Here is a 23,516-nt window from a genome sequence, read left to right on the forward strand (position 1 = left end):
ATAAATAAATAATTTCGAAATTGAAAAAAAATGTGTATATCAGTTTTATATTCTTAAATCGTTTTTATTTAGATAGTGAATAGAAAATCTGTAAAAAGATTATGAAATTACAAAATAAAGATAAAAAGATAAATGAAGACCCGATAAATGTCACTATGTAAACCAACTCTAATCGAATGTAAAGTAAAGAAATAAGATTCAAACTTAATTGATATGCGTATTAATTACAACCATAATTCTGTGTGTAACCTCATATTACCTACGAGTACCTACGTACTAATCACTCATTTCACATACAGGTTTTTAAATACGCCAGCTAATTTAATGTGTGATGGATAAGGATTTAGCGTCTTTCATACATCATTTTGCAGATCATTTTCCATTCAGAATTATTTTACAGAATAATCAAGCTGCATTTTTGTAAAGGGTAATTTTCTATTCACTAATTATTCAAAGGCAAATCAACGGTGAAAAGTCTTAACAAAATATTCCTGCGATTTTAAAAAAAGTTTTTTTTTTTTTATGTAAGATTAAAAATAAAAGGATTCTTTGTCAATCTGTTACAAAGAAGGTATGGTTTTAAAGACGGAAGGTTTGGTCAGGACTAGAGATGGGCAGAGGGCTTAAACCCATCGGGAATAAACCGGGTTTTTACCCGGTCGTTGGGAAGAAATAGGGTTTAAACCCGAAAATGGGTTTTTATTCGGGTATTTACTATTTTCACGCATTTCTATCCTTTTTTAAGCGCAATTATTACTTTCATGATGATACTGTACTAAATATGGACTGTAAAAAGACATTTGCAGTGCCATAATGCTATTTTATCACGCCATTATTGAAGAGGATAGATGCAGACTTAAGTAAGAAGCCTTAAGAAGAATATAATATCCTGTGGCCCCTATAACAACAAATACTAATAATAAAAAAACATCAAAATAAATGGGAGACGCTATACAAGGACCCGCTTTTTTCAGCATATTTCGCTTTATCTATTGAACCGTAATACGTAGACAGTTCAAATTTTCACAAGACATTTACTTCTATGATTGCTATGAAAAAATATATGACAATTGGGTGGAACGGAACCCTCTTTATGTGAGTTCGACTTGTATCAGGAAACGCTTTCTACACTCACTTGTATCAGGAAACGTGTATGTTTCCTTGATAAAAAGTAGTATATGTCGTTCTCTGACTACAGTATACAAAATATTTATTATAGGGTAAAATTTTGAAGTGAGCCTTCAAGACCAAATCCTAAAGTATCAGGATCAGCTAAAAAAGCTGAAAAGAGTTACGAGGCCGATATTGTGAAAAACTAAACTGCATTAGTTTTTTAAAAATATCACTTATCCTTTAGTTTGTCATGTATCAATACTTTCTAGAATTTGACCCTTGTATTGATTGCATGCGATGATGGAATAATACAGGGTGTGATTTTTTTTTTAAATGAACTCGTTCGATTCCCCGATTTTCGAAAAAATCTAATGATGCAGTTTTAGTTTTTATCACAATTTACCTCGTAACTCCTTTCAGTTTTTTTTCAAACTCCTATCTATGAAAAAATGACACTTAGGTATTTTAGACAAATATACTCAGGACAAATCGAAATGATTTGCTTAGAATAAAAATAGAATAAATTATGTTTGTTCGTGTTTATGATACCAACAATATGGCTACACATGTTATACGTTAAATTTAAAAAATACCGAAACACGTTATGACATATAAAGTTAGAAAAATAGTTTTAAAAAGTTTAGATCTAGAACCGTTATAAAATATAACGTTATAACATAAACCGTTATAACGTTATTGAATTTCAGTGCACCGTGTCTTTTATTAGCGCTTCAGGGGCGCGATAAAAATGGGGGGTTGATTGAAATTCGTACGCAGCTACTTGAACGTAACCGATCGCTGTACTTGTAGCGATGTGACTGTTAAATTCACCTGCAGCATGACACTTCACGGCACAATGAAAATATAAAAAGCACTCCAAACCCCGAGTGGGAGTGGATTTGATTAGCCATTTGCGCTCGTCCCGCCATTCCGGTATCTTCGCTTCGCATCGCTTACGAGAGCAAGCGAATGGAGTGTCTCGCGAGGCTAATTACTTACGAGTTCGCATTCAGAAGGTAAGGTATACGTCACATGGTGGTCTCATGTACGATGGTGGTTGGTGGCGTCTGCGGCGCGGACATCGTCAAATATTCTGTCTACATATTTTATCTTTAACGGTAAGGGCAGTTTTAACTGCTGAAAGTATTAAAGTTTAAAGGATTTCGTAAATCCGATAATTTGATTGATTCCTATTTAATACGATAACTAATACATATTTGAATGTTAATTGATTAATTTTGATACTGATTATGCAGTCTTAAAGCGTGGAGCTGTTTTACTTGTGTTGTACACTCGCTGGTAGTACAACACGTGCATAAAACGGGGTAATTCACTAATTCGGTTTTTCGCGACGTCGAGTGACGCGTTACTTTCAGAATTGTCGACTTGTTTTAGGGTTCGTTATGCTTATTATATAAGATAGTTAATCCCGTTACGGAATTGTACGGGAACGGGAGTGATTTTTATCGTTATAACGAAGTAGCTTGCTAATTGATACGTATTTGTAAAGAAGCGTATGGAATTGTTGAATAACTAAAGTATAACAATTGGTGTCGATTTCGACGTCCTTAATCACATGTAGTATTAACAACTTGGATCAGGTGCAAAATAAAAAAAAAAGGAAAACCCTTGGATCCGTGGAAAATCCAAATCACTCAATAGTGAGCCATCAATCGACGCGGATCATCTCTAAGCCACTTGCGTGAGAGAGAGCTCTCGAGTGTCTCGCTCACACCGGGGGCTCTATTATTTTTTAATTGGCACTCTACGGGAGATTGCAGCCTTACTAATTGAGTAAGTAAATGAAGTGTCTTAATAATTAGATGTCTTTTTAACTGGTGAGAAGCGAGCTATACGTAGTTAGTACACCTTGACGTGTTACGTGAATCTAATTAGTATCGTGTAAGTACTGCCGAGTACACTTACAACGGTGCTCGTACCTAAAACTTGTGACATTTGTAAATGTTATGGGGGAGAATTACTCGTAGGTATGAAATTAGACTGATGTAATAAATGGGAATTTTAAGCGAATTAGTCTTCAAAAATGTTTCTAATTTAGTCGAGAGGAAACTTAAGCGTTGTTGTTATAGTATATTTTGAAATATGCGTGTTTTTTTTTGTTTTTATGTATTAATATGGAAGCGTATGTAATCAAATTGGTACTAATTGAATAGGAATCCTAACCTAACCGCACAACCTAACCACAAAGAACGTAACCACATTTCGTGCGGTTAAAGACATAACTAAAGTTTGAACTGTATTTATAAGCTTTTAGACTTAATGCTTGTCGACTGCTCATCACATCTTATAATCGATTCTGTAAATCAAATACACATTTCAATATCAAAATGATTGAAACGTATGATTGCCACTTTGATCTCATTAAAGTCTTCACATGGTATATATTTAATACCACGCGTGTTACCATTAACGTTGATAAGTAGAAACAGATGAGCCTATTAAAGTCGGTACTTAGTAAGAAGTTGAGTGTTTGTGTAGTGTTTGAAGAGATTATTAGAATTACTCATCTTCAAGATAATGTTCGGTCCCACGAACTTCTTAAGTGTCAATGAACTGTCAATACTAATAATATTTCAAAAAAATATTTGATAACGGATAACGAATAATATAACGATAAAATGATGTTGTTGCGAATAAATATTAGGTATAACAACTAAATAATTTTGTTAATAATTAACTGTATTAAAAAATAACGTTGCAATATCGTGATATAGCTAGGAAATCAAAATAATAAATATACATAGATTCTAAGTCCGAGTGTCAACTTGTCTAAGTGCATTATTTTTATGACAAAAAGAAAAATGATTATTCAAGTTTTTCAATCATCGATACAGGCTAAATAAAGCGACATTTTAAGTGTTTTTTATAGTTCAACAATAAATATTTAATTTATTTTTGCTTTTTGGAATGTAGTGCTTAAGTTTCTCGGTGTAATTAAGATTGGGATCGGCACTATGGTCCTATTTATAAGCGGTTCGCGTACCGCCCGTATGCGGGTCCACTCGTAAGTAGGTCTCGATTGGTTCGTAAAGAAACTATTATTGAGTAATGGTTGTCAATGTAAAATATATAACCATAATAAGCTGAAAAACTGTTATTTATAACATAAGTTATTTAAAAAAATAACGTTATGAATATTGAGTTAATAGAAATATAGAGACGACTGTATTTCTGTAATATCTCTCGTAACCTAACCTGTTCTAACCCAATCTGTCCCAATGCTGGGCATGTATTAGAGTGAAAAGGGTTAACGTACTTTTTTTTACGAGATTTTTCAAAGCAATTTATGATTTTTTTTTACTTTGACTTCGAAAACTCAAAAGTGTGCTTGGGATTCGAACGCTGTCATCTCAGCTTAAGAGACTGAATATTAAACCAGTTGAACATTATTACCTACCACATGATAATAGAATCCATAGGACAAGACAACCTTATAGAATTTATCGCAAAAACATATTTTGGATGCAACGTCTTTAAACATTTTTGGCAGCCATATGGAATAAAATATATCATTTTGAATCGAAAACCGTTACTGTGAGAATCAGCTGTTCCATTGTATGCAATCACTAATCAATAGTGAAAATAAACTTTCGTTACCAACATTTACGTTTCAAAATTAGTTGAAGGGCCATCGTTGCGGATTGGGCACCACAATGGAACTTGCGAAAAAACCGTTTTCGTTATTTAACAGTTTTGGACGTTATATTCGAGTGTTTAAAGGTGATATTTAAGTGTGAGGCTCACCCATTGTCCTTGTTTCTTAAGATCACATCTTGCCTACCTGGGACCGTCTTAGCACATTGTCCGTTGAATGCAGTTGTTTTTTTTGACTTAAAAGGCAAAGCTACGTGAAATGCAACGGAATTGGAACGGAGAGGAAGTACTTTTACTCGAACTTGGGACTATTGTTTCTTCAAGAAATAAGTTCGAATCTCAATACTTTTAATCTCAAAACTTGGCTACAAAACCTAATTAAAAAGTCTTTGTTCGGCTTTCTTTAGATCGGAATAAAGACTAAGCTGTGATTAAGGTTAATATTGGAATCTTAAGAAATGAAAGATGATTAACAGTTTCTTAGAAGCAGTTTTAAATAACGGTTTTCAGACTTTTAATTACATATTAGGACTTGCTGTTTCGTGACAGATATAAAGACAAGTAAACTCAGACCCATACCAAATACAAATTCATCTTTTGAATTGCTGTGTTTGGCACGGATTCGAACTCGAAACCCTCTATATATCGTTCTATATGAAAGCCCATGATGCCAATGGACGACTGTGACCATTTACCATCCAAAGCCAATGTGACCATTTACCATCAGATGGTATGCTCGCCCGCTACTTCAAAATCATAAAAAGTATCTTCATTTTAATTTTTGACTTAATTTAAACAATTCATTGCATATGTATTCGCTCAAAATTTGCATATAACAATAAAATATGAAGAACAAGTGAGATAAATCTCAATTCTGCTTCGTTTTAGGGCGCAAATTGCGAATCATAATTTGCCCGTAATGTGGGGTTAGAACAAATCTCGTGTCTTCGAGTCCCCCTCAAGAAAACATTCGATTCCCGTGTGAACATTGTGGGCCATAGACCTAAGAATAGGGTAGATAGTACACATACGAGATACTAGTTAAAACTGCTATAAAGTGGTTGATTAAGATGATCGTATGAATGTCATAATAAAATTGATATTGTTTTTTGGCGTTGCTATGCATTGTTTATTTGTAAAGGGGTATACTTAATCCTGTCTTACAAGACGAGTTTCCTATTTTTGCTGGATTATAATTATATTGTTGCACTTAAGGACTAATTTGGAACACAACACCTTAACATGCATGCCTTTTCACACCTTTCAAAGTAGAATGAAATAACTTGACAGCTGTAATAAGGTAAAGTGACGTTGCGGCATTTCAAATAATGACTACCATCTCTTACCGCAGGACTGCGTAGAGTTGATAAATTACAGTGAAATAAATTAACTTTCTGGCCATTTCTATATCTTCGTAACTCTTCATCCAGTCAATCGCTAAGACGTTGCCCGAGGGGTCAGGTTATTGTTTATTTTTTTAAGTTTCTTCCCTCTATTGTTGACTCGCTCGGTGCGAATACACCATCTCTTTGTTACAAACTCGAATTCTTATGGCTACCGACCGTTATGTTGAAATTTTCGGAAATTTGGTTTGAAAGCTCCATGGGGTATTGGAGTCATAGATGGAAATGTTGAATTTATTAGAGCTTTGGCCTAAAGGCATCAAAATATATTTTTATCTAAACAATGCACAGTATTCGTACTCTATATTTTAGTCATACTCACAATAAACCTTGTTGTTTTAATTAGTATCAGAAAGTAATAGAATTAGAGTTAAAGGTAGAACTCTTTATGTCTCAACTGTAGTGCCACCTACGTATCAACTATTTATGCTTAATAAACTTTAGGATTCCTTATCTGCTTGGACTAACGAAGAGTGTCTTGCGAATTAAATAAATTAAATATATAAGCTTTTTGTGGCTTCATTCAATTTCAAGGCGGCGAAGTATCTTTACTAATCTATGTTGCCAAAGAATAAAAAAATACATTTGAAAAACATTACTCTATACCCTCTGTAGAAAAATAAATAAGAAAAATATGAAACAATACAAAAACACTGCTGAATATGGGTCACCGTGACGACAATCGGATCCTTATTTTTATGTCGTGGCGATGCGGGTCGCATACCGTTACTGATAACGTGGTCGTGGTAAGAACCTTACGTCTAAGTGGGAAAGTTGAAGGGAAAACATTTACGTTTTCTGTTTAGAGGCTTTGAGAAATACGCAGTTAAAGGATTTTGTAAGATTGAGGTAGTAATTGCCCATATCTGAGTGTACCTAAATGGTTACTAACTTCATACAGGACGGGGATTTTATATGGAGTCGCTGATCGACTCCATATAAAATCTTACTTAGTGGCTTACTTTTGACGATTAGGATGGTCGACGTATGTAAGTCAGTCGACATCCAGACCCGTCTACTGAAACGCAAGAGCTGATTGACACTAGAAATAGGTGTGACAATCGTACCTTCCCGGCAGAACGATGCTAATTTTACTTTTGAATTTATTATGTACATACGTTATGTATTTTTTACACAATTTTTTTTGCGTGTAAGGGATTTAACGTCTTCTGATTATAAAGATTCTATCGTGCATAATTATAGATTTTTTCTTGGTATTTGCGGTTACGCTAATGAGACATATGTATGACTAAGTTGTTCTAAAATATAACTTCTTACTTCAGGTTTTTTTTTTTAAATCTTAATTGACTCTTATGAACGCCATGCATTCAACGGCGACAGATATTGAAATAACACTCGAGCGCTAGCAAAATAAAATCAAGTAAAAAAAAACTTTTCAATGTTTTCCAAATAAAAGGGCTTCAAATAATGCCGACGCGAGCCCGAATTAACCCGCTCCTATCGACGCCATTCGCCCAAATCCAATACCAAAAAAAAAAAATCAGACACGAATTTATATACAAGACTACAGTCCCTTCGTTTATTTACATAGAGCAGTCAAAAAACTCATAAACCGTACGCAACTTTGGCTCCCGACCGAAAAATAGTTTCCAGACATTTCCCACTGACTTTTCCAAACATACTCATTTCGATCGTTGCCAAATACAATGGTTATTAAAACCTGATGCAGGCCGGAGTCGCTCAAATGATAGGGGGAGGTATTACGCGTTATGTACTAGGTGCATCTGTAGTGGTGGCGGGGGTGTGTGGGTGAGTGGACGGCGTCCAGCTTTCGAGAAGTACGCCAGAGTGAGCGGCCACAGACTGCACCGGACAGAGCGTCCAATCATTTTTACGAATTACTATTATGAGACTAATTTATTTTTGTCTTTTTTTTTCGTTGTCAATGTTTTAGTGAGAATGCGGGCTCGCGAACAATGCGAAATGCGCTTTTTTGTCCAAATTCCAGCAAGTTTATAATTGACAGCAAAGTCAGAACGCTCTTGCACTATGAAAGTTGCACTGTGCACAACTTCAAGCATTCCGTTCCCGCTATATTGTATCGAAAAGTTGACTTTGCGCTTGTCGAAAAATCGCGAGTTTTCGTGTAACACGACGCCTCTGTGCATTCGCTGTCTGCGCGAAAGTCGCTCGGTGGCTCACATGCGCAAAACTCACACACAGGCCCGTGTAAGAGCGAGTAAACTAATACCGGGCCGGATTAATGCTTCAGTTAGTGAAAAAACTTTTTTTCAGACTGCGCCGTCCAGCCAGGGCCGGATTGAGACAAACGTCAAAGTAAATTATTATCTCGTGCCCCGTGACGTAACAGCACACTTTCATTACGCGATAACGTTATTTTGTTGCATTTCACGTTTTTAACAAACAAAATTGGTTTTCTAGAGCCATGTGTACGTGAAATGCGTTTTTGCTTTTTAATATAAAAAGTGAATTATGAAGCGTTTTTGTTTTTACGCTGTAATAATAAAAGCGAAATAGATGAAGTTTATACCGCTATTTGGAATAACAGAGGACTTAGAAACATAAAATGTCTATCGCAAATTCTAACGTTATGTCGTAAGTAGGTATTTCGGCGCGAACCATGCGGGTCGGAGACGATTATCTGCCTCCATACAACCTGGCAACTTTCTCGCAAATTATTCTCTTATCTTGTAACGGAATACAAAAGTCACATTTGCATAAGTTGCCGCATATTTTGCGTCACCGAATACGTGCATAAATGAAAGATGAAATAGGCAACCAACTTATTTAACAACAACAAAGCCAACACACCTCTTTCTAGTGCTAGCTATCTAGTTCTGCATTCCAGTGGAAGGATGCAGATGCCTGTTGACTTACAAAGAGGAGATCATTTCAATCATCAGGAGTGTCAACGCGTCTTTCATTGACTTCTGATAGAACCCTATCTGTGTACAGTTTGTCACGAATGTCCATAACAGTGACCACATACTATAAGGTCGACCGCAAAATCAATCTTACATAAACATAAAAAGTAAGTTTAGGAAATTCGATTACGAATCCGTTCCGTCAAATGCGGCCCTGGTTAATGACTCCCTCCGCTGACCTGCCTCTGTCTTGTACCCCACGCTTCAAAAGTTCAGCTCATTTGAGTGCTTGCGGAGATTTTATTACCCCAACTATACTCGGTATTAAAATTTCGAAAAAAAGGGTTGAACAGACGCTGCCGTTTAAGGGCGCGCACAAAGCTGACCGTTCGCGGCTACTTGATTTCAGGATTAGTTCGCTAATTACTGTTATGAGACAGTTTCCGAACTCGTTTGGAGGACGCCTTTTCAACCACGCTCCAGCACAAACCTACTTAAAAAATATAAAAACCCCAAGTCGTCTGATGGTATGAATCTGTACGAATAAATCCACATAACGTGGAAGCAAAAAATCCTGTGTATTCACACAAGATGATATTTCAGACGTAACTTTTGGAGGGTGAAATAAAATTAAAAAGTAACATGTTTGTAAAAATATCGCTGATAATACGATTTAAATTGCGGGCTGTATGTTTAAGGGGTTTTTTGATGGATTTCGGGCGAGTGTTCGCGTATTTCATGTGGAGTTTCGCTTTGATATTGCAAATGGGTATTTATATTAATTAAACTAAGTCATTCTTCTTCATTATCTTCTATGTGTATTGATATAATGACTTTTTTGAAACACAGGAAAACCTACAGAACTTCAATAAATTTATCATAATATATACTTAACTTAAACAAATTAGTTTATACTAAAAGTATTAAAAGTAATTTTGACGAAAAATAAAATACTTCGTGGTTGAACGGAGGTGACACTCTTGTCACTCTTTTTGACTAATAATAGCAATACGCGAATTTTATATTCTACTTTTTAATCTTCTTTGAAGTTTTTCGTATTATAAAAATCTATTCAGTGTATTTTTTGCTTAAAATTCCCTTACAAAAAACATTCCAACGTAATCTACAACCGCATAAACATATTACACGCATGATCTTTCTAGAATTATAAATTTTACAACCTTAAGATAATATCGGTTTTATACATCTAAAAAACCATTTTCCAAGTCTATCTCCACACATTCATACGATTTCCGGTATATTTTTTAATAAAAACAATGTTGCACACGTGTCTAACGATAATTACTAGTGTTGGAGGCGTCATTACGTCAACTGCCTGCTTGCCATCGCATTTTCAGTTACTCAAGTTATTTCCCTCGAGTATTTGTCATTGCTATTTAATACTAAGATTTCCGATGTAGCATGTGTTCCCACTTCTGTTATCGTAGTACTTATTATAGACGCAGTCTCACGGAAACTGCGTTGTAATTAATAAACTTGCTTCGGATTTTTTTTAATTAATGGATTTATTGTGACAGATTTTGTGAAGTTACTTTCGTTGCGTCTTTTAATTTTTGTTGTTAAAGTTGAAATAAATAAAATACGTGTAACAGGTGTAAAATGAATTTGACCAAAACAAAACCAACCTAACCTAACCTAAAAAAAACTAACCTAACCTAACCGAACCTAACCAGTAAAGGTATATAAATATCTACGAATTTTCTCATGGTGCTTTATGGACTTGATGTCCGTTTAGAAAATAATAATTACTAGTAGTATACAAGCCAAAATTGAATTTAGTTACGTATTTCTTTTTGCCTACTACATCTATTCACTATACTTAACTTTTGGTACAAACATTTTATCAGAAAATGAAAATTAATATAACGTGTGTGTACGAATTATGTGAATCGATTGCGGATATAGCAATAGTGCTCTATCGTATCGGGGGTCGTGTTCCACGGATATATCTATAAAAACTGTTAATTAATTATGTCTAAGGCGGGCCGTAGACGTGACGTTTAGCGGCACTTGGATAATTTCCCATGTGGGCGCCGCCTACCGCGCCTTTTCACACCTGTCTGTCACTACGTATGATTTCTTACGACATACGAGTATGACACTAGTATACGGAGAATAGGTATACACATAAAATATTTGTGTATGTAATTTCGAACGTATTTGTGGCTGTTGTCAGATTCTACATTGAATCTGTTAAGTGTAGAATATGCTGAAGAGATTTAGACCAGATTTTGTCTGAAGATTTGATTTTGTTTTAGTCTTCATAGTGTTATTATGGGATTTAAGAGACATACTCACTTTTTACACTTTTATTATCAGTTTAGTACCTAATACAATATGTTATTATACGTTTATTTGTGTGTTACCAAAACGCAAGCATTGTTGTGAGAAAATAGGTGTATTTTATATTTCTATATGCACTTTTAAGCTATATTGTAAATGAATTCTAGAATATAATGAGCTTGCTTTCTTAAATCCTGTGGAGTCGTGGATATAATATGATATAAATTAAAATACATGAATATTTTTACGGTCATATGAATAATTTAAAATGATTTGCTCTATATAGTCTTTTCCTCCTACACTTTTGATGGGTTTTCGAAATTTCACATCCGTGAATCACGTACTCAGAAACCACAATTGACAACAGGAATGGAAAGGCCACAGGACATACCCACCGGTAATACAATTTATATCTATAAATATAAAAGGTAAATGTATCCTTCATGGAAAATAACTGAAGGAAAATGGGTTATGCACTTCTAGAAATTTCTAAAATCATGAAACTTTTTCAACAATACAGTTTGTTTGTTTTTTTCTTTCTTTTCAATAAATCATTGCTTTTTGATTAGCGGAAGTTTAATACTGTAAAAACTAGCGGTAGTTTAGTTGATATTTTTTTATTAATTTGCTTTTGTAGTATGTACCTATGGGTTAAATCAACTAAATGTATTAAGTAGATAGGTACTTGCCGCCTTTGATTTTATCAATAGAGATGTGGAATATTTTTAGTTAGAGTAATTCCGATGACATAGTACAATAATATTATTAAGCGAACGATGATTGAGCCCATAAGATTTCGTTTAAACTTAAGCTGCTTTCACTGTGGGAATAGTATTATTCTCTACATCGGGTTGATTGGAGAATCCTAGGACCGCGATTCGGTACGGTATTACGACTCAAACCTTCCCGATAAGTCTATGTAATTTCGCATGTGATATTGTATATCACGGAACATATTATATAAAAGCATAATTCTATTATTTCTTCTCCATCTACTTGTGAATAATCTTCATTATTCACAAGTAGATGGAGAAGCCTGTGTAACTTGTAGGAAATTTGATCTCAGTTCTTTTTTTGTAATTCCGGAAATTCAGGATTTACTAAAGTCAGTCCCAGGATCCCAGAAAATTAGAATAATAAATAAAAATCACCTTTTTAATTATCTTCTAATTGTCAAAATAATTAAATATTTCTCAATAATAGGTAGTCGGTAAAGATAAATACGAGTATTAAGGAGATTCAAGCTAAATATCTTAAAATGATTGTTTCAAAAGATGTAAAAAATCATATGAGAAGAAAATGTCACATGAAGAATGTTGTATATTAATACAGTTGAGCCTTTAAGAACTATTAATCCTTAGAATTCATTATAAACATATATTCTGAGTAATATTACAGGCAATTACCGATAAACACATGCATTCTTATCAAAAGACCATAACTTCCTTTAAGTTCAATAACTCTTGCGCAGTTGCCTCTAATTGGAACAAAGACGAAGCATTTAATTAATATAAAGTACTACAAAATAAAATAATTGCTTGTCTTGTGGTTAGTTAGCGACCAGTTAGTATGGACTCTTCGATATACTATTATATGGAGCAATATATGAAGGAGGAATGAGAAGAGTTAGTTCGTCTGATTTTAAATGAATAATTAAAATTATAATTCTTCATATAGTTACAGAGTAGTCGTAATACGGTCATAAATACTTTGTGTAAAAAAGTTTTTAAAATTATATATTAGGAGTATAATCAAAACAGTTGCGAAAAAAATATTCTCTTGATATTTTATTTATTTTAGTGAACAAGCTGTTAGAAACGGGTATCAATTCAATGTTCGATAATAAATTTGAATATAGATAATGATTAAAATGAAGCCGTTTTAAAGACTTTTCAATTACTCCTAATAATTTAAATTAGAATTAAAATCAATTGTCATATTTTATTACAAATAAATAAATAAGGTCTTAATTATTAATAATATTTTTAGATCCGTAAATATAATTTTATTTACGGACCTAAAAATAATTGTTGGACCTAAAAATCACACGCTCGGATCTCATGCTAGTGATTGGCCGGTTAAGACTTCAGTGCGATAGTGCGCAAGCGCTGGTCCGCTTCCGTTCAACCCGATAGTGGTCGTAACAAGACTGGAGGATAAAACAAGGACAAAACACTGGAACAGATAACGAAGTGGCACAATAACACTTTTGTACAAACCGATGTCAAGATCGTTTTTGTTGAGATATTATAACCTAAGCTCAATAACGGTTTTGGTTACGTTATTCGTTATTAAATCGTTACAGTTGTTGTAAGAGCTGATTATTTTTTTTATGAAAAACTATTTCTGTAAAGTAATTTTATTATTTGTATGCTAAAAGTATGATGATCTGTTTTAATAACATTTATAAGGTCTAAAGTCTTATTTTATTTTTAAAACATATACTTAATGAACTGTTCATTTTCCTTTGACTTCTAATTATGCGATGTAAAACTATTACAAACAAACAACAATTTATTGCGCGCTTCTAAGAAATATAATAAAAGGGATTTTAATATTGCCTAAGGCTATCGTAATGGAATGCAACAGGAAATAATTATATATATAACTGAACTTTTTCAGCTTTCATGCAGTTCTTCATAATTATAATATGATATTTGATTAAATTGAATTATTTGTAACGTCGCCGTCAATTTTTAACTGACCTGACTTATAATTATGAAGAAACTTAAATAATAAGATTAAGAATTTTAATTTTGTATTTCAATTCAATCAATTTACAAACTCAACATTCTACAGAACGTAGTCAGGAGCAATATTAGTCTTCATGTATCAAAAGCGTTATCAAACAGGCGCTAGAAATAAACATGAAACATGAAAGAAGATAAAATTATTAATAATTGAATACCTACTGCCTTTGTTTACAGTTGTATGTGATGCATATAAATTTTGACCAAAATAATTTTATATATTTTCCACTAGATTGAAGCGATAATTTCTAACAAAAGAAATTATCGACATAAAATAATAATCAATTGAAGCAAATTTATTTTATCGAATTTAATTTTACGAAAAACTAATTTTACAATAGATTTAATTTATAATTTTGAACAAGAGTTATTGACATTAAATAATTAATTTGATTAATGTAGAAGAATTTTAAAAACATTAACAAATTTTACCAAGTATAATATTGGTTTTCAAAATGTTTAACGTTTTGATATTGTTTACATTTCGACTGTGGTTTAGTGGTGGTGAATATAAAATTGTACTGAGTAATCTTGTACGTACGTATCAATCGTAAAATAAACTACAATACAAGATATAGACATTTACAGACAGTAATTTATAAACAGAAACTATAAAAATAAAAAATGCTAATTCTTTCTCTGCGTATCAAAACTTTTAGTTCCGACGACGGCTTTATACAAATATATTTTCTATTAAACTTTTAAAACTAAGCTTTTAAGTGCATAAATAGCTCTATGGATTTATATACGAGTATCTTTTTAAGCTAAAACATAGCCAATTGCGACTATAAAAAGATGTTTACGTTTTACACAGAAATAAAAAGACAACATCGCGTGACCATCCCCTAAAGTAGATCCATGTGTGTCATTGTCATTAGGAGAGTATTAAGGTTTTTAAGGCATGCTAATGAAAGGAGCCGCGCCCGCTCCTTCGAGACCGAGGCGCGCCTGCACATAAATGTTATTACTTAACACGAATAAGGTTACTTCTCATTGGGAATATCATGTTAATTGTTAATACGAACGGTAGAACGCGAAGGTAACACCCATTGTGACCGGCGGCATATGTAATACCAATTTCTGTATGGCAGTGTTGAGCGCTGCTGTGTTATGGTTTGAAGGAAGTGGTAAGAGAGAAGTATTTTTCCAACGCAAGTAAAGTGGTCGATTGCATGTAGGAATGTAATCTTATCAGGGGTTGATTACAGATGTCCATAGTCAGCAGTAGCTATTGCGGCGGCAGATGGACTGCCTGTTCGTTTTCTATTTGAATCTTATTAAAAATATATATTTTTACACGACATAATACGTTTATTAAATTTACACAACGTAATGTTAATAAAATAACCCCTAAATTCGTAATTGTAATTATAATCTTGTAGGGTGGGGTAATTAAAAACCTTAATGGCCATCGAAGACAAGATAAGGTTGGCGGTCGGAAGAAACCTCCACTTTTCTAATTACTCTTTCATTAGTTGATGGATTACTCACGCTCCCGTTACTAGCATTCAGCTACATAGCTAGTGATGTGCGTTAGTTTCGGACTGCGAATATCGAATCGATTTTAGTTGGTTAAATTTTATCGATTTTAATTGTAATTTGTTTTTTATAATTAAACTAGGTTTTTATGACTTCAAATTACAAAATTGAAATGTGTTCGTAAAATTAGATTTACTAGACTTATTTGTAGTTTTTCTAGTATTTCTTGCATCGTGCGTGTCATGGTGACACATACAGACAAGTAAACTTAAACCTCTGTTAAGTATCTGGTTGGTGGGGAATCAAATCCAGAAGCCCTTCTTGTCAGACCGCCCCACTAACGATTCTTTTTAAAATATCACATATAAAAATCTAAAAGAATATATGAAAAAACTAACATCGAACACTTTCACACCATATGAATGTCAAAATAAAAAACCTGTGCCACTTCCGCGATTTAGACGAATCCAACGACACCTCATATGTTATAATCCGTCTATCCGTTTGAGGTATAGAACGATGCAAAAAATAAAACATACATAGAAAACATTCAAAACTTTTTAACTCAAGTAAAAATATAAAATACACGGTACAACGTACATCAGTTTCTTGATTACGACGATAAGTAACCGCACCTTCGCATGTTTTAATTATATTATTAACGATGGCCGGCGAAAGGCTAATTTTTTATAATGGCCCCCGTATCGCAATGATATGTAAATATTCCGCCTCGCCCTTACCTATTAGCTTCGTCGCGTGCGTGCTAGCCTTAACATTCGGAAGTAAGACACGTTATACTATTTAGTACTATGCGTGACATTGTTTTTGGGTTATTCGAATTCCGTTGCCAAAGCCGTTTCGGATCTAACTATCTGTGTGTATCTGTTTATGAAGTTTCGGATCTGTTTCAAAGTGTCACGTTACTATTCGACAAAGATTTTTTTTAAATAATTTCTGGATAATTGGAAATCTGTAATCATCTGAGGTTGGCCACAGATACACCGCTACGCCTGAGGATTAAGCTGGAATGCCTCAGAAAAGTATGTCTCCTTTACTACATCCTTCAAACCAGATTACAGCAGCGCTGTTACTGTTAACAGGCAGAAATAGGTGTGGCGGTGGTGCCGCCGGAGTTGAACCACAAAGGGTTCTACCACCTTTAAGTATCTATGTGTATCTGTTTACGAAGTTTCGGATCTGTTTGAATGTGTGACGTTACATTCCGATGGAGAATATGTTAAATATAAGACAGCTCATAGAATAAATAAAACCTATATTAAATAGCTAATAGAATACAGAGCGAACATTGTCAAGATTTTCATCCAAAAAAGGATTTGACTGTCAAGTTACTAATATCTGTAATTTCAAAATTCGCGACGTCATCTGAAAAAAACATTCGTAACAATCCGATAAAAACCCCCGAAAGTTCGAGCGAAACTACGGACCGTACCACGACGGCCTATTGCATTTCTAGGCACTATTTCTTTATAATAAGACGTGAATGCACCTGTGCCGTAATTAGCAACGTTTCAGAAGGAAACCTACTCATAAGCTTTCTCGAAAGGGTCGTATTAATTACTGGAGGTGCTCATATGAGTGTGGCGCGATATAAATGGCCGGCCACTTGGCGCCCTAGCCTTGCCGGGCCTTATTAAAAATGTTAACACGTAAATTAGACCCCGTGCACTGTATTAGCCAACCAATTAAATTTCACAGTCAACGCATACAATGCCTGGAAGGTAACTTCACACGTCGGGGGATGATTATTTCATACACTAACTACTCTTACCCTATGTTTAGAGGTCCGCCCGTAATATTTTCCTTCACACTTTGATAACGTTTTGAGTGTTTCAAAATAAAATTGCGCACTCAAGTTTTTAATTACAAAAATTAAATATTGAACTAAATATGTACGGAGCGAGTTAGCACGGTAAGTTAGGCATATGAAATTGCGACGTAAGGCTGCCGGTGCCGTTCGCGAATAAGAGTCCTCACAAACGAGAGATTTTATTCTCAGTTGAATTAACAAAACATCGGATTATATAATGTCATAATTAATATTAACTTGCAAATCGTTATTTCCCGCTGTTTATTAACGGTAAGGTAACTCTAGGTAGATGTTGCGTTTGCTTTGAAACGAGGGCGTAATTAAAATTCGTTTGAATTAAATTAAACTACTGCTTAGTTAAACAGGAGTGTCATCAGTGGCCGGTTAGCGCGACATTGTATGTCGTATGAGCGTTTAAAAGGAGGCTCGGCGCGTCTAAGTGCAACCCCTCATATGACTAGTTGGATGTGTAAAAAGATTAATTGGAGTGTTGCCCGTATTCTAACAATTTACGACGCCTTCTGACGGGCCGGCCGCAGACCACTTCTGCAACTTAATTAAGCGAAATAAGTTAAACGAGTCACCGTCCCTAATTAGTGCTATCGTTGCGGGGCTAATTCTATGAGTGAGTCTTTGTTTATGCTTACTTCTTTGAGTCGCGCGCCAAAAGAATTTGTCTTTGCACCGACTTTGAGTGAAGGATGTTTGTTTTGCCCCCGGAGACTCTACAAAGACTGTGTGCATGCTGAGAACCGAGAAATGCGGCGCTGAGTAACTTTGTCGAGGTTGGAATTCGTTACTGTGGAACAGATTTAAGTTGTTCCACTTGTAACATAATTCGCTGAATGTTAGGTACATATTTATGTGCAAGACGAACAATTTTAAAAATATGTCTGCACTCTTTTTCATTTTTTTAATACACACGAACGTACAAACATACGGAAACACATGCAAACACAAACGCATATTTAACGCTTAAGTTTGTTGTTTTAGATGCCTATCTTTTATTGAGATAGAAATTTATAAATGCTTTCATAAATTATTTTTAATCTTGTTCTTAGTATAAACAAAGATTTTAAGGTGGTAAAATAGTGTAAAAGCGCCTCTAAAAGACGTGCAAGGAGAGCTCTTGCTAGTAGAGCCCTCGAGGGTAGAGCACAACAAGTGGCCAGTAGTGTGTGGAAGGTTATACTGTCTCAGAATATTTCACAGTCCTTATTACACCTTAGTCCGAGAGATTTATTTTTGCAGCTTTTTTATGATATTTTTTCATTTATTTTCGTTTCGTCTCTTTTGGAGAGATCTTTGAGATTCTTCTACCATATGTAACATGCATTTTTTTGTCATATAAAAGATGTTATTTAATCCTAGGTAATGATATACTTTGCGATTAAATGGAAAAAACGAGAAATATAATTTTCTTTTTATCAAACTGAATAGAATTCTTTAAATGAAGAATTACAGGCGTAAATAATTTAATGTTATTGAAAAAACTTACTTTATTAAAAAAATATTGCAGTTGCATTTTTTTCAGTTTTATAAATGTAATTGCTTTATTTTTTTATGTTGTCCCTTTTAGGGTGTCGTTTTGTACACATAAACATTATAATTATGTCAGATTCGAATACACTAGCTGGACGTACCCCTTCACATTTATCACATAAAAACGATAACATAATAAGCTTTGAACACAAATTAATTAACATTTATTCAGGTTTATGGCAACATTATCGTGTTGGTTTATCGTTGGTGTAAAGGCTATCGGAACTTCGAGTTTATAATCGTTAATAAGATTAAATTGCGGTTATTTTTTAGTTAAATGTTCATTAATGCAATCCTTTGTAAGCGATAAGATACTGTGGTGATAATTAAAGTTGAAATAATTATGTGGATTTTTTTTAAAGTTTTGATCGGAATCGATTTCTTTGCTTTTGTATTTTTTTGTTATTATTCAGTAATATTATGTCTTACGTAATTACATTTCAATTGTAACTTTTATCACAGTTACAAGTTTCCATTCAAATGTTATAATTTGATATAATTATTTTTATGCACTAAGTTTTACAGGAATGTAATGTTTAATTGACATTTACCATAGATCGGTAGAATATACACAACAAATGTTAAGAGTAAATACTAAAATAAATATTGATTAATATTTTTTTAGAATCCTCTGGTATGTTATGCTGTACGAAAACAGACAGACGGACAACAGAAGAAGCTTAGTAATCAAGTCCATTTTTACTCAAACGGAATCCAAACAACCCCAAATGCAAGTTTCAAATTCAGCTTTTCCGAATCAAATTCGACTTCGCGTAAATGTCAAGGGGGCGACTACTAATCGACGTTTCCGTAAATTTAAAACGTCATTTATTATTGAAGCAAGCGTACACCTTCGTTGTAATTGCCCGCGCTTGTGGCGCCCTCACCCTTTCAGTCCTTTCAGATGTTTATCGCGAGGAAATGGCCGTTTTCCGTTGTCCGCGCCATTACCGGACAATACTAATGGAGCAAGTTGTTTGAAGACATGTGGTCTTGTTTCTTTTGAAGCGAAATCGAAGACAATTGGTCGGGTTTGGTTTGCTTTTTTGAGGCCATTCAGACTTCAGGTGATTACGCGTATTGTTTGAAGGGCTACGTATAAACGTTCGTGCAGTTATTTTTATATGTAATCGCTGGTTTAGTATACCGAAACTGTAGCATTTATTTTTCCAAAAAAGGATGAAAATTTGGAACATTTGTGAACTAAACTCTTACTTTGACTGTTTTTTAATTTTGGCTTCAGTAAATTTTAAAGGACACAGTAGATTACAACAACAAATACAGAATCCTACAAACAAACTAAACACAACAATACAATAAATAAATTAAAACAAAACATAGAAATAAAGATACAAATCGCATTTCCCCTTCTGTTAAATTACAAAGCTTCGTCCACACGGACACTTAAACGTATCATAACAGGTAATCTTATCGAAGCTTTTACAAGTTTTCCCTTTATCTAACTTGGCTATGACTGGCTTGAGATATCAGCAGAATGCTTCAATATGAACGTTTATATCAATTCAAGTGCTGAGCACACATAGAAGTAATTTCTATTGTTAGGAAATGGTTATATCTTTTACCCGTTAAAATTGAATCTTTTGTTGAAATATCTTTTACTAAGTATAATAGACGCAGCATGTAAACGCATGCAGTCCATGTGATGGGTATATAGGTTTTACCACTACAATATCAGTTATAAAACTTCTACCACCATTTAATACATTAAGTAATACTTGTGGTAGATTAACCGCCTTTAAGGTTAAATATATCATTATTACTCATGTTTCATTAATTATAATTATAATTGAATATGTGGACATTTTCCTCATTGTATTGTTTCTTATGTTAAGTTTTATTTTAAGGATAAGATGGGACGTGTAGTAGGTATGTATTAATAATTATAAAATTCTATGGTCTACGTAATTGATAAAAGATCGTTCAAAACGTAGATAAGGAATTAAATAGAGTCCTAAAGCAAGGTATCCACTTTTGAAATTATACACCAATTAAAAAAAAAAGTTTCTTATTAATTATCGTGCTTTAGATCAAGTTCCGTGGAAACCAACATGTGTAAAAGTTGTCCAAATATTAAAATTGTGAAGATTTTAATTATCTGTTAATTTATTAATAGCCACTGAGGTACACTATGGCTGAAATCCTTCTTGTTGTGGAGAGAAGTTCTATACCTACCCAAAAGCCAAAAGTAAAGAAAGAGTAATGTCTCGTCAAGTCTATATTTTCCTTCGTCTGTGTGTAAAATGTAAAAGCTATACATTAAGCATATGTCAATATCAGATAATACGTTTGATAGAATGTTTGAGGTAAAGGGGGGAGCCTATCGATGTACAAAGAAGGGGTGGTTTATCAGACGAGGCTCGTGGCAGGTGGCTCTTATCACTGGACTTAGATAACGGAATTAGTCGAGTAGAAATCAATACCGCCTGAGGGTTATGTGACTTACAATGACATACTCGTATATTGCGATTTTTGTTTTTATGAATATTTTTTTCTGTTCAGTACCCTTAGTATGAGTTTTTACGTTTTTACAAAAATGACTGTTTTGGTATTTGTGTACGTATTTGGCCATACATTTCGAATCAGCGCCCCTAGCGGACTGTATCAGAACTGATTGGAAATGTATGGGAAATACGTAAACAAATACCAAAACAGTCATTTTTGTAAAAATGTAAAACCTCATTCTAAGTGTATAGACTGCCTTGATAAAGTTTAACGTAATACGTATTTTTAATGTGCATTTGCAAATAGAATACGATAAAATCTCTAAAAAGGTACATTTATTAATAATTGTAGAAAATAAGTGCACGATAAAAACATTGATCATGAATATTCTTAAAAAATATTTACTTAAAATAAGTATTTCAATTAGTACTTCAATTAATTCTGTTAGTAAACTCAAAGCGAACGAATGTTTTTAAATAAATATATTTTCTTTGACAAATTAAAGGCCGTTGTTATATTACAAGAGGGTTGCGGGCAATTTGCACTAGAACCTGGTATTTCTTACGCAGTTCATACTAATTTGTTCATTACTTATTCCTTTTCTTGCGTAAACATATCCTATAATAAGTCAAGCATGAGTTACACTTTATTCTTTATTACGATGTTTACTTAGTGCCTTATAATTTAGTTTGTTTATAGTGCAAAACTTTTATGTTTTATTTCTTTATTATGGACTAGCTGACCCGGCAAACTTTGTACCGCCTCAAATATATTTCATATAAAATATAGCCTATGTTACTCGTAGATAATGTAGCTTTCGAATGGTGAAAGAATTTTTAAAATCGGTCCAGTAGTTTTTGAGCCTATTCATTACAACCAAACAAACAAACAAAGTTTTCCTCTTTATAATATGAGTATAGAAGTATAGATTACGATGTTTACTTAGTGCCTTATAATTTAGTTTGTTTATAGTGCAAATCTTTTATGTTTTATTTCTTTATTATGGATTAACGTTAATAGTAAATTGTTGACTAAATTTGAGTAGGCGGATATTTTTATAAGTATTTCCTTGTAGTCGCAACTTTACGATAATGAAATTATTAAAGACGAATAATACTTGTAAGTACTTATCTAGCAAAAAATGTAAAATGAATAACAATCGCTTATACATATGATACAGATGTTTTTACAAGATTTTCTAATATAATGTGGCTAGACACTATGAAAGGATTTTCGAAAAATCATCTCCTTAGTGGGAATTGAAAATATGAATATTTTATAGTTTTATGATAATAATTAAGTAATTAAATAAGAAAATTTATCAGCGTGTAACGAATAATATGGCGTTAAAACCCTAATTAATAAAACCATGAATGTTTAAGCATCCCATAAATGGCGACGCAATTCAAATAAAGACTGCATTTGTTTGCGGGCGTCGCGAATCGTTTTTGGGGAGGCACCCTAAATTTGTTAATTAGGAAATAGTGAATTCTCAACCCTTAACCGAATTATTATCGGACAATCAAATTATCGTGCTGTCAAGAAACTGTGATTGGTATTAATCGGTTGTGTCTATGAATCTATAAAGTATAGAAAAGGGTTGGTCCGACCAAAGGTCTGGCTAAGAAAGTTATCTTTTATTTCGGGTTGGAATTTTTTTTTTTAATTTAGTTTAAATCTATGAAGAATATAAAAATTACTTCTAACTCATACTCAGAATTCCCCATAAGGGAGTAAAATAAAGGTAATAAATTCTGTGTCATCTCAAAATTCATCAAGGTATTTAAATTGAATCATACATATAATATGAGTAATAACTAATCGGTAACGTTACTTCTATTATATAATACAATTTATAAGTAAATTTTTGAATTTGTTAGCAGGAAATTCAATAAGCAAATACTATATTATTTTATGTTGTCAGTTTTGTATTTATGTATCCATTATCTTTTGCGAGGTACAGAGACGCGCTAATATATGTAAAAGGAAATCCGTATGATAAAGCTGAGCTGATTAGGTATTAAAGTAATATAAATGTAACGAGGATAAGAATAAATAAATTGCGACATATATTTAAATATGTTCTTTGTATTAATCGTACATTTATATTGTTTTGCGATGTACCTACATTTTGTTTTTGCTATGTACCTATGTGTTAGTAGTTTGTTTTTAA

General features: G+C 33.4%; 1 protein-coding gene and 1 long non-coding RNA gene across 4 annotated transcripts in view; one reads left to right on the plus strand and one right to left on the minus strand.

Moving 5' to 3' along the window:
- LOC140742932 (uncharacterized) overlaps positions 1 to 23,516 on the plus strand; it is a 239,611-nt gene that overhangs the window by 8,794 nt on the left and 207,301 nt on the right. The window lies entirely within an intron of this gene.
- pros (homeobox protein prospero) overlaps positions 1 to 23,516 on the minus strand; it is a 134,912-nt gene that overhangs the window by 1,434 nt on the left and 109,962 nt on the right. The gene's annotated exons all lie outside the window — the stretch shown is intronic.

The sequence above is a fragment of the Epargyreus clarus genome, unplaced genomic scaffold, assembly GCF_041222505.1.
Source record: "Epargyreus clarus isolate Ecla_fem2 unplaced genomic scaffold, WU_Ecla_fem_2.2 ptg000006l, whole genome shotgun sequence".
Lineage (NCBI taxonomy): Eukaryota > Metazoa > Arthropoda > Insecta > Lepidoptera > Hesperiidae > Epargyreus > Epargyreus clarus.